At 40.2% G+C, this 7,100-nt stretch overlaps 1 protein-coding gene across 1 annotated transcript in view; it reads right to left on the reverse strand.

The window, feature by feature from the left end:
* ZCCHC7 (zinc finger CCHC-type containing 7) overlaps positions 1 to 6,304 on the reverse strand; it is a 134,008-nt gene extending 127,704 nt beyond the window's left edge. The window contains exon 1 of the mRNA XM_087957412.1: positions 6,167 to 6,304. The gene's annotated coding sequence lies outside the window, so the exon portion shown is untranslated. The remainder of the gene's footprint in view (positions 1 to 6,166) is intronic.
* Between the last annotated feature and the right edge of the window lie 796 nt (positions 6,305 to 7,100).

Here is a 7,100-nt window from a genome sequence, read left to right on the forward strand (position 1 = left end):
AAAATAATACAACCTCACACACCTGAAGGAAGACTAAAAAATGCTAATGTTGGGCCAAATTGGGTAGGTTAAGTAATTGGGAGTTGGGGGTGATTTTTCGCCTCCAGATTTTGTTCTATTGTACTTTATTAATTTATTTGATTCTTTTTTTAGTTTTTATATTTAAATATGATTTTACATTCTGTAAGCCGCCTCGAGTCACCATGGGCGAATAGGCGGCAATATAAATTCAATAAATAAATAAAATAAATAAGACACTTCTAGACAGAGAAAGCAGTCTTGTTAATAACCCAATGGCAAGTTAAACAGGCTTTGTGGGACAAAACCAGCACTTTGAACCTGAAATCTATCAATAATCAATGCAGCAACCATAAAACAGGTATTATACGATTGTGATTTTGACTTGTTAACATACAAGCTACTATATTTTGTACCAGTTGTAAGTAGTCTTCAGAGGTAGCTCCATCTAGAGCACATTGCAGTGATTCAAATAATAACAATAGCACTTGGACTTATATACTGCTCCATAGTGCTTTATAGCACTCTCTGGGTAGTTTACAAATGTCAGCATATTGCTTCAACAATCTGGATCCTTGGTGTACCAACCTCAGAGGGATGGAAAGCTGAGTCAACCTTGAGCCCATCAAGATCAAATTTACGGCTGTGGGCAGAGTTAGCCTGCAATACTGCATTCTAACCACTGCGCCACCACAGCTCTTAATAAATATATGCATGAATCACTATGACAAAATCTTCCCAGTCCAAGTAAGGCCACAATTGGCACGCAGCCAAATTTGGGAACAGGTTCCCCCAGCCGCAACTTCTATTTTGAAGTAGCCATAAGTCAAGGAAGAGCACCAAGTTGGAGATAAGCTCCTTCAAGATCTATTCCTTCTGCATAAGCAGTAACTTGTCTTGCATGGGTTCAGATGGTTTCGGCCTACATCAGTAGTGACTGAAGTTTTTGGGCTCCAGTGCCAAAAATTGTGCATGCGCTCACATGCCAGCACCCAGAAGGCAATGCACACGTCCCCCCCAAGCAGCCTGCGGATACACACGCAATCCCCCCCACCGCCACCCCCTTACCTGCACTGCGCCTCCCAGCTGATTTTCGGCCCATTTGAGGCCTTTTTTGGCCTCCCAGAGGCTTGAGGAAATCTTCTGCAGGCTTTGCAGGCCAAAAAATGGGCCTGTTTCATCACTTCCTGTATTTCTGGATATACAGGAAGTGATGAAACGGACCTATTTTTCAGCCTGCAAAGGCTTTCCTCAAGCCTCTGGTAGGCCAAAAAAGACCTCAAATGGGCCGAAAATCAGCTGGGAGGCGCGAGCATGCGCACTGAGTTAAGTTTGCCTGCGGTTCACATGCCAGCACAAATGGCTCTGCGTGCCACCTGTGGCAGGCGTGCCATAGGTTCGCCATCACGGGCCTGTATCATCTCATCCAAATCCAAACAGCCTCCAAACACCACTTTTTCCAAAGCATCTCCAATTCACAGAGTTCAGACTATATGAATGCTGTTATATTTTTATCCTGCACGCTTTACATATTTTGGGCAACTCAAAGCAGTCAACATGCCTCCTATTTTCCCCCAAACTAACAGCCATATAGCATGGACTGGACTGACTGGCCCAAAGTCAACTAGCTGGCTTTCATACCTAAGGGAGGCCAAGAACACACAACTCCTGCTTTCTAGGCTAGCACTTTATAGTACCAATACACAAACTGGCAATACCAAAATGTATTGTCACCGGACCGACAGTTTCTCACCCTGAACCAATGGATGACCTATATTAACTGCTAATAAATGTTTATAATGTAGGACCAAAGTAAGTCTTCTCTCATGAAGAGAAACAGTTCAGGTAATATGAGAATCCGTACAAAAAAAGCTGGGATGTACTGAGGTCTTCCAGATTATCAGAAGTACCAACATCACACACTGGCTGAAAATGATGGAATGTACATTTCAATAATATTCACAAGACTGCAAGTTACCCAAATGTAAAGCCAATATTCTACCATGGGATTTAAAAACCAAAGGACAGCCAATGAAGTATAAATGATGATGAATACTTGCAGTTTCAGATACCTCTCAATACATCCATAGGATTCTTGATCAGCTGAGATTTCAAATAGCTTTCAATTACAATCTTGACTCAGGCTTTCAAGTTACAAGAGGATGGCAACAAAAGGTCAATTGACATTTTCATCCCTGGAAACAACTGAAATTATAATCTATTGTCTGCCATTCAAATAACTGTGATGTTTAAATGTGCTTTTAGGACTTTAACAATGACTTGTAAGAGTTTTTACCTCTGGAATTCATTTCAATATTGGGGAAACCCAATCCAAAAGCTAGGGTTTTATAAAAATTATTAATCAGAGGTCAAATGCAGTCCTGGAAGAATCTTACATAATTCTTTACAAAGTAGAAGTTTACCTAGGAATAATGGGCATTTAATATTTCTTCTGAAAGATCACACTCATCAGCAATTAACAGGTTTTCACTCCCTAAAATAAATTTGGGTCTAGTTGACAAATCTGATTTCTGCATACTCAAATATTCTGAAACGGTATATCAAGCCTATTGATGTAACTGTAAAAGATGATTCCAATGTCCTCAGTTTAGAGTCTGATAGCTATATCCAAATTTGATCAAATTTCAAATCAGCAAAGATCCAACAAAGGTACTGAAGTAAGCATCTGTTTAAATTCTTCTAGATTTAACTCTAAAATGTAATACATCACACTATAGTGAATTGTTCCAATGTTCTGTTAGGGGTAAAAATAATTGTTATCATCATTATATTTTTAAATCCCAATGGAATGGCTGGTTAGGTTCAAGTGTAGATAGTCAGGTACTGACACAAAATCCCCTCTATGTACACTAACTCCCCAGAGATATAACATAATGAATTCCATGACATAAGACAAGATCCCTTTCTAGAGAAGCAGCAGAATTCCATCAGATTCTACTCAGTGTCTTCATTATTGCACTGACAGTTAAATACTATTAATACTGCAGAACAAAAGGATTCATACATTTCACAGAGGGAACAGCTTCCATACAACCTGATTCCCCCCCACCTTTCTTTGCCAAGTTCTTCTGAATAGGTCATGATTACCTTAGTTGTCCAAGCCAGTTCATGAGCTGGCATAGTTCAAAAGAAAATTACCAGGTTTGGCATTAGTAAACAATTCTTGAAAGCTGTTTATTTGTGTAAAGCATGACTTCTCCAAGTAAACACCATCTCAAGCTTATATTTTAAAAAAGCCAAGGTTCACAGAAGATAATGAGCTACTATGTCTGCAGCTTGCAAGCCCTCGGCCTACAATAGTCCACCTTGCCAATCCTTGTTCTTTTGGCAAGCAACATTATCTGACAAACAGTGTAATACATCAATCATATCTTAGCAAATAGAGACAAATCTTCATATTATAACACACACACCCAAAACTTGTCACATGTAATATATAATCTATCTAATAGTTTAGGAAACCTAACAAGACCTAGCACAATGACAGGTAGATGGCTTGTTATCCAAAAGTTCACCCACTTAATTTTCCACACACTGTACTAATTCATATGAGCCTAAGGCTATCCAGGTATTTCTAACAAGAATTCTTTTCATATAAAACTGATGATGAAAGCATGGTTTATTAAGTCAAGGTTCTTAAACCAAGTCATACTCCCCAATGATGCAGCATGGCATCATTTGTGAATCAATGTTAGATCAAGCAAAGATTAAACTATCCCTCATTAAAGATTTGCAGGAACATTTTTAAGAATAAAGAAATCAGAGTTATTACAGCATAGACATGAAGCACTTTGTTTCTTCTGTTCATCTTAAATCAGTTATCTATACAGTACACGAGAAACCATTTAGTGATTAAAATATCAGTCTAGAAACTTGGAGAGTGAATTCTAATCACACCTTAGGCACAAAGACAGCTGGGTGATTCTGATCCAGTCACTCTCTCAGCCTTAGGAAGAAGGCAGTGGGAATGACTTCTGAAAAATGTTGCCAGGGACTGGCTGATCCAATCACCAGAAGTCAACAACTGATTTGAAACCACATACATATACAATACATAACACAATAAAATAAAATAAAAAACAGTACATTTGAAGTTGTTTTATATAAACGTAGGCCATCAGCGGATGTCTACCCTATAGATAGCATCTCTTCAAAGTTTTAAACAGAAACTGTAAAGTAAGCCTGAAAAGATTTTTGTTTAAAACTTTAAAGAGTTTGAAACAGAAATCTTTTCAGGCTTACTTTACAATTATCGAAGTTTGAATCCACAATCTTTTACAAACCTATTTAGCTAAGCATTAGTGTTATTAAAAGTATTACAGTTATCTGACAAAAATAGAATGCAATTCTACTTTCCTAAAGAAAAATTTAAAAATCTGAAAACGGGGTAAGAAATTTAGTATAGCCTTATAGCCAAGAAATCTAGTATAGCCTTATAGCCAAATGTTTTCAGTTTTCAGTTCCAATTCCCATAATTCCTGCTTGTTATGCTGATTGGGGCTTATGAGAGATGTAATCCAAAACATCTGGAAAGTACCCTAGCTTTAAGGAGAAAAAAGGGCATGGGAAGAACCAAACAAATAAGTCACCATCTTTAACCAACCAATTTTGTCCTTGTGGAATATTCTTACCTCAGTAATGTAAAATACTATAAGGTGCTATCTTGACTACTTATTAATAGCCTATTTCATAGATGAGCAAATCTATAGTCAAAGCTGCATGCTCACAGTAACTCACTGGCTAGGATGGAATTTTAATAAACATTTCCTCAAAGTAAAAATGTAACACGCTTATGCGAACTTCTGAAATAAGCAGATATTAAATGTTTTAGATTATCTGACACCAGGGAAATAAAAAAAATATCCCACATTACCCGTTCTTTATTTGCTGAGAAAAATGAAATAGGTAAACTATAGAAAAAAAGAAAGCTCTCCTAACAGGACAGCAACATTATTCAGGTTCAGACTTTATCTTCATTTCTCCAACAACGAATTAAAGGTAAGCTTATGCCAATTTAACTTTTGTGATTTGGTTGTATTTTGGTATTCCTTGACAAGAATTTATGGGCTACACATATTTTTATTTCACTCATATTTCATCCATTAATTTAAAATAGGACCCATATTTCTTTAATTTTTATTTTTGTCTGACAGTTGGTGAATGGTCGAGATCAGCCAGTAAGCTTCCTCCCTTACTAACTACACTTGAGGTCTCTTTGATATTAACTTTGGTAGCACTGCCTAGCATTATTTTGTTATTGGTTTCTTCCAGAAATTGGTTTCTTCTGTGCTATCAGAGGGAGGGAGGGAGAAATCTTCCTATTTCTTAGAAACTGAAAAATAGGTTTACATTTTCTTTTCTATTTGACACTTTAACTCCTCCAGCACTACTACTGCGTATTTCTTCCCTAATGTACGAATATACAACTATATACAAATTTTAAAGCCAGAAAAGCTGAGAAGCCTTCAAACCTCATCAGGCTTTGCTTCTCTCCCCCATGAGATATTCCTAGGCTGCAGCAACAAGGAGAAAAGCTACTCTCCTGATTCAGTTACAACAGGTCATTTCTTAAGCATCGTAACATTTAGGAATCAGCGCTTTACTCTTTCGTCCTCTCTCCAATGTCTTCTTGTGTCCAGTCTCATGAAATTGTAACCCTAAAGACACACACACATACACTTTTGTTTGCATTGACCAGGAAACCACCTTAAGACCCCTTTCTGGCTAAACCCCCGAGATAAATAAATGGAATAATCAATATGCACAAATGCCTCGTGGTATGCAATTTAGCCAATTCTGCAAAACCGGGGGGTTGGGGGTGGAATTAGGGACAATGTTTCTCCGATCCTTCCCTAAGAAACATCCTGTATCCCCCCGGAAATAACCTCCCCCCCAAAACACAAAACTTGGCTCTGACTTTAGTCTTTCCTTTCTGCTTTATGTCCTCCTGCCTTGGCAACTGACCAAAGGATGAGCTTTAGGTGCGTAGACGCTCTAAAATGGGGAAGGGGAGGGGAGGGGGCGAAATAGGAACAAAAGCCAAGTCCTCAGGCTTAAGGCGGGGGGTGGGCGGGGGGAAGAGAGACGAATCGACGAATTCATGGCCTCCTTCGCCCATGTTACTCACTAGCGCTGCCTGCTGCAAACCAGGAAACCCCTCGAGACCGGAACAGCCGCCACCAAAGACCCCTCCTCCCGCCCTCTCACGTCGAACTGCGCTTCCGCCCGCTGAGCAAAGGAAAAGGAGGCCGGCGCAGCGCATTAGGTAACTCAGCTATTGCGCCTGCGCTTCGGGAAGGCGGCGGCGGTGTGGGGGTGGGGGGAGGAGTATCACGCCGGCCGGGACGCAAGCGAAAGCACGCGCCGCTGCCACTTCGGTGAGGTCACACGGCTGGCCTCAGCACGTGCGCTTGGTGTTGTTTTCCAGCATCCAGCATTCCTAAGCATCGCGAAAGGAATTATGGGTGCGTGTGTGTGGGGGGGTCTATATCGGTATAGAATGAAGGGCCACCTAGAATGGTGACCGGGTCTTTTTCATTGATCTTTGTGGATTCAGAACTAATAATTTGGGGAGTTTGCTAAAACAAATCCAGCCCATGGCTTCCAATTCAGCCTTCTTGAACCGGCTGGATCAAGTTGATGGGTCTTGGGGCTCTGCTCTCTAGGGAGCACCATTAAGGACTCTGGGAGGTGTTCAAGCAGTTTGCCAAGTGTTGCCCATATGCTCTGGACCAGGGTTCTCCAACCTTGGCAACTTTAAAAGACTTGTGGACTTCAACTCCTGGGAGTTGAAGTCCACAAGTCTTTTAAAGTTGCCAAGATTTGAGATCCCTTCCTCTGGACAACAACTGCCATCGTGGTAGCTAGGAGTTCTGGGGTTTGTAGTCCAACGCCTTAGAGAAAAGGGTATTTCCTCCCCCCCCTCACCCTTTTTTGTTTTAAAGAAGATGGATACAGATTTGTCCAAAAGGCCTTGAATTTGGGGGGGGGATTCCTTCCAGTAACTGGTGGTTAACACACATTTCCTTCATTGTTTGTAGATTCTGCCACTTGTTTTGGAA

Source organism: Notechis scutatus, chromosome 2, assembly GCF_049901735.1.
Source record: "Notechis scutatus isolate UNSWTSFEM ecotype Mainland chromosome 2, rNotScu1.2, whole genome shotgun sequence".
Taxonomy (NCBI): Eukaryota; Metazoa; Chordata; class Lepidosauria; order Squamata; family Elapidae; genus Notechis; species Notechis scutatus.